The sequence below is a fragment of the Nicotiana sylvestris genome, chromosome 7 (assembly GCF_000393655.2).
Source record: "Nicotiana sylvestris chromosome 7, ASM39365v2, whole genome shotgun sequence".
Lineage (NCBI taxonomy): Eukaryota > Viridiplantae > Streptophyta > Magnoliopsida > Solanales > Solanaceae > Nicotiana > Nicotiana sylvestris.
The window spans coordinates 95,382,648-95,388,196 of record NC_091063.1 but is presented as its reverse complement, the minus strand read 5'-3'; positions in this window follow the sequence as shown (position 1 = coordinate 95,388,196).

Below are 5,549 nucleotides of genomic sequence, written 5' to 3'. Positions count from 1 at the left end.
TAAAATCTTCGTTTTTGAAGTGATGAAAGGCCGTGTTGGCAAGGCCGGATGTTTTATGGAAATTTTGGAAGTAGTCATTTCTCTTAAGTCAAAACGAGTCATGGTTTTCTTTAAATTAAAATCACTTTAATAAATGTGCAGGATGAGCACAAATCAAAATGAACCTTTCTCAGTCCGTAAAGAAATCCCTTTGGAGCTACATATGTGGTGGCATGACTTGGGGGACGACAGCAGAAAAATTGTGACAAAAACACTGGGCGGTCTTATTGGGCTTTTGAAGGTCAAGCCCAGAAAAGACGTGATTGAGGCCTTAATATCGTTTTGGGACCCAACACATAATGTGTTCCACTTTGCGAATTTCGAGTTAACTCCTACGCTAGAAGAGATAGCAGGCTATGCCGGTTTCGAAGGGAATCTCAGAAGTCAATACCCGGTAGCACCAAGAACAGTGACCCCCACAAATTTTTGGACTTGTTAAGCATCAGTCGGGATGTCCGAGACGGAAATTTGGCCAAAGGATTTTGTACCTTCTACTTTCTGTACCGATGATACGGGAATCCACGTGGCTTCAAAACACCAGATACTGGTCTTACTCATGCTAGGAATCAAGACAAATGGGAAGCTTGGAGAGGATTGGCTTTCATAGTGGCGTTCCTGGGTATTTTGGTTTGCCCGAGAAAAGATGGGAACATAGAGATGAGATTAGTAGGGATAGCTGACTTTATGGTGAAGAAGGCAAATGGGACTATAGTACCGTTGATCTTGGCAGAAATTTACCGAGCTCTTACTCGTTGTCGTGAAGGAGCAAAGTTCCTTGAAGGGTGCAATATGCTGTTACAAATATGGATGGAGGAACACCTTTGCTACCGTCCCGGATACTTGAATTGTGGTATGATTGGCCTCGAGTGCATTAAAAACATGAAAAACGAGTAGAGGGTTATGAGTTTCCAGATGGTACGGAAGCATGGCATGCTTATTTGAGATCTTTGACCGCAAATAAGATCGAGTGGACATTCGGATGGCTCTCGGTCAACGAAGTAATCTATATGTCGGCTGAGGTGTGTTTTTTGCTGTTGATGGGTCTGCGGAGTATCCAGTCTTATGCTCCGCACAGAGTCTTGTGTCAGTTGGGCTGGTACCAGACCATCCCACACAATGAAGATTTGAGTCAGCAAGTCATTAAGTTAGATCCAAAAGCTGCCTTCCTAGAAGAATAAGTGCGTCGAGTTTGGCATCAGTGCAGATTCTTAGGGCCTAACACGCAAGTACGAGACCTATCCAGAGGAGAGGTGGAGCCCAGTTATATTGCTTGGTATGGTAAAAGATCCCGAGTTCAACATGAGTCTGACAGGCCCGCAAAGAGACCCCATGTCCAGCAATTCACTGACGGAGATCAGGTACAATGGGATTGGCTGACCAAAGAAAACGAGTACAGGGCTACCATAAGCAAGTTGGAAAAGCAAGTCAGAGAACTTCGATTCGAGAATAGCTTGCAAGTGGAGGCGGATGAAGGGGAACAGAAAAGGCTAGCCAAAGAAAATGAAGCCCTTCGAGCTCAAATTCAGAAATTGAAAGTAGCGGCAGAAAATCTAGTCCGAAGTGACAAAGATGAAAAGCTCATAGCTCACCTGAGGCAGAAAGTAAATGACTACGGTTTTGATTTGAACAAAGCAGAAAGTGAACTAGCCAAGGCCCAAAAGCAATTGGCTAAAAACATATAGGAACAAGTATGCCTAGTTTAGCAATTGAGAGAAAGGTACGACGATGAGGTTGCAGGGTTGAAAAAAAGGGTCATCGCCACGAAAAAAAAAACGATCAAACAGGCCAAAGACTTCAAAGTTGAAAAATAACATTGTTATACCGCATTGGTGCAATTAGAAATAGATTTGCAACAACTTCAGGAGCAAAATCATGCGGCTGAGCAAACTTTGGAAGCCAGGGCCTAGCAGACTGGGCGTTTTTTACAAGAAAAAGGGCGCCATAAGAGAGAGAATTAGAAGCATTGCCGACTACATCGTTATGAAGTGCCACATCTGTGAGGATATCACTCGCACTACATTCTTTGCAGCGATGATGACCTTTATTAAACAAATAATGAACGGCTTAGACCGGCTTCAAAGGGATCTTGCACATAGGCCCGTGGCGAGACCGAATGATGTCCCGCGGGCACCAGGAGCTTTGATGTACTCGTGATTTTTCGTTTGAGTCTGTATTTCCTTTTCTGTCAGAGTCTGTAAGTCATGTTGAGTTTGTATTTTCTTTCTGTTTTGAGTCTGTATTCCTTCGGAGTATGACAGTCTATTTTTGGAGTCTGTGTTTCACCTTTGCATTGAAATATGTTAGTTTTTTAGAATTTGTTAGTTTGAAATGGAGGCATTTGTTGTTTTATTTTATGAAAACTGAAAATCCCAACCAAAAAAAATGTGTTTTATTTCACACTTATCTACAAGAACTACGCTTGGTCTGATTCATGCGGGGTCATGATACGTAAGAAATCTCTATAGGATTTGACCGTAACCAAATAAAAGAGAGAAAAGAGAAGAAAGAGCGGAAAAACAAAAGAGAAAGAAAATAAGAAATCAGAGAAAGTAAAGACAAAGAGAGAACAGAGGCAGGAATGAAAGGAAAGGAAAAGAAAAGAAAAGAAAGGGGGATGTTTGCAATTAAAAGAAGGAAAAGGTCGGGATGACGCCTGCAACCAATCAAATACACAATAAAGACGGTTAACTGTTTAGGTGCATTCATGCCCAATGTGTGGTTACCAATCTGTTAAAGCCTAATCGCTAACAAGGTTGTTTGTTTGATGTATTAAGTCCAGGCAGGTGGTTAGTTGACTGGCATTCTGGCAACTCACTCCTACAACACCCGATCGAAAGACAAGCTGAATATGGTCGACCAAGAACCGGAAACAAGTATTGTCGACTCATTGAAAGAGGTGGAAGAAATGGACATTAATGCAATGAGGGAAGAAATGTATAATCTGAAACAGCAGATGGCTGAAATGTACCAATCTTGGGCGAAAGGGCATCCGCCACCGGTTTATCCCGCCAATCCTGCTTATATCCCACCATCGGCCCAACCCCCGTAGCCTCCCACTGTGAACTCATCTCTAGCCTTCCCTCTCTACCAACAATGTCATGGCACCACTTCCCATACTTCTCAAGCTCCACCACCCAAACAAGTCCCGTACCCTCCCCCACCAATTACACCTGTTTTTGTGGCACCTCCACCTGCTACATTACACATATCTTCCAGTTAACCCCTGTTTCAAACTCACGACAACCAGTACTATCCCCCTGAAGCCACCTTCAAAGTTCCAGAACCATATCCTTACACTCCTCATCTTGATATCCCGGCAGAGACCGAGAAATCGCCCAAAAATCTCGAGCATGAAGAGATGATCAGAAAGTTCAAAAGCTTAGAACAATCATTCCGAGATATGAAGGGGCTGGGAGGCCAAGTGAGTGTGGCCTATAAGGATTTGTGTTCGTTCCCAGATGTTCAGTTGCTAGAAGGGTTCAAAATGCCCAAGTTTGATATGTACGATGGGCATGGCGACCCGGTAGCACACTTAAGAGGATTCTGTAGCAAGATGAGAAGAGCAGGTGGAAGAGACGAATCGTTGATGGCATATTTCAGCCAAAGTTTGAGTGGGTCGGTGCTAGAATGGTACACCAGACAAGATCATAGCAGGTGGTACATATGGGACGATTTAGCCCAATCCTTCGCATGTCATTTTCAGTACAATCTTGAAATCATCCCAGACCGTTTGTCACTAACAAAGATTGAGAAGAAGCCCGGTGAGAGTTTCCGAGAATATGGGTTTCATTGGAGAGAACAAGCGGCGAGGGTTGACCCTCCGATGAAAGAAAGCGAGATGGTTGATTATTTCTTGCAGGCTTTGGAGCCCACTTATTTTGGTCATTTGGTGTCAGCAGTAGGCAAGTCCTTTAATGAAGTTGTGAAAATGGTAGGCATGGTTGAGGAGGGACTCAAGTCCAATAAGATCATGAGTTATTCAGCAATCAAAGCAACCACTCAGGCCATTCAAAACGGTACTGGGGGTGTACTCGGAAAGAAGAAGAAAGAGGATGTTGCAATGATCGAGTCGGCAGCTTGGGGTGGATCCAGGAACCTTCCACCATTCTACAACCAGCCTCGACCCTGTCCCCAAACATACCCCCACACTCCATATAGCCCACCACAACACTACTACCTATCGCCAGATCCCCATTTTTCTATCTATCATGCACAAACCTATACCCAACCTCCCGTTCACGTGCAATGGCGTGCGCCAGCTCCACAGAATCCCTACCAAGCTCCACAAAATACCCATCCACCCCCAAAAGCCTACAAAACCCGCCTGGAACAGGTTTTCGACCCAATCAAGCCTTTAAGAATGAAATGTTGCAAAAGCAGAAGACTTTCACTCCATTGGGAGAATCATATACCAGCCTATTCCACAGACTAAGACAGTTGGGTATGTTAAATCCGATCGAGGCCAAAATGCCGAATCCCTTTCCCAAAAATCTTGACCGCTCTGTGAGTTGTGAGTATTGTTCAGGAGCCCTGGGACATGACATATAGAAATTTTGGAAACTAAAAACAGTTGTACAAGAGCTCATTGATACTCATCGGATCGAGGTTCAGGCCCCAGAAACACCAAACATCAACCAGAATCCGCTACCAACTCACCATGAGACCCATATGATTGAGTTGATACACAAGGGAGGGGAGGCTAAGAAACCCTCGCAGACGGTGAGGATGATCTGCTCCAGTGAAAACAGTCCCAAGAAAAAAGATAATCAGCGGGAAATCAGTGGTCCAGTTAAAAGAGGTAGACGACAACCCAGTTGTGGTAGCCGAGAAAGGGCCGTCAAGTACTGTTACAGTGAAACCAGAGAAAGCTAAAGTGGTGGTACCAGGGGATACCAATAAACCTGTTGTGGTCGTGAAGGGTGCTCGCACAAAGGCTGTTATTATAAAACCAGTAACTCAATTATCGATAGTCAACAGCAAGGCGGTCCCGTGGAATTATAAACGAATGACAGTAACCTACCAGGGGAATGAGGTTAAAGAAGAAGTGTGTGAAACTCATGGTTTGACTTGATCAGGGAGATGCTTTGCCCCCGAAGAGTTGAGAAAAGCTAAGACCTCAAAAGATAATCTAGTGTTGGTGAAGAAAGCAGTAACTGAGGAAGAAGCAGAAGAATTCCTGAGAAATTCCATTGTGGAAAAGTTAAGAAAGACACCAGCTCAGATCTCGCTCTTGTCATTATTGATCCATTCAGACGAACACCGTCGTGCTTTGATGAAGATCTTGAACGAGGCTTACATTCCTGACAAAATCTCAGTAAACCACTTGGAAAAGATAGCTAACAAGATATTTGAGGTAAACTAAGTTACCTTTTTCGATGATGAGTTGCCCGTGGAGGGTACCGATCACAATAGAGCCCTCTATCTGACGGTAAAATGTGAAGACTCCGTGGTTACTCGGGTACTGGTTGATAACGGGTCTAGCGTGAATATCTGTCCTCTCTCCACCTTGA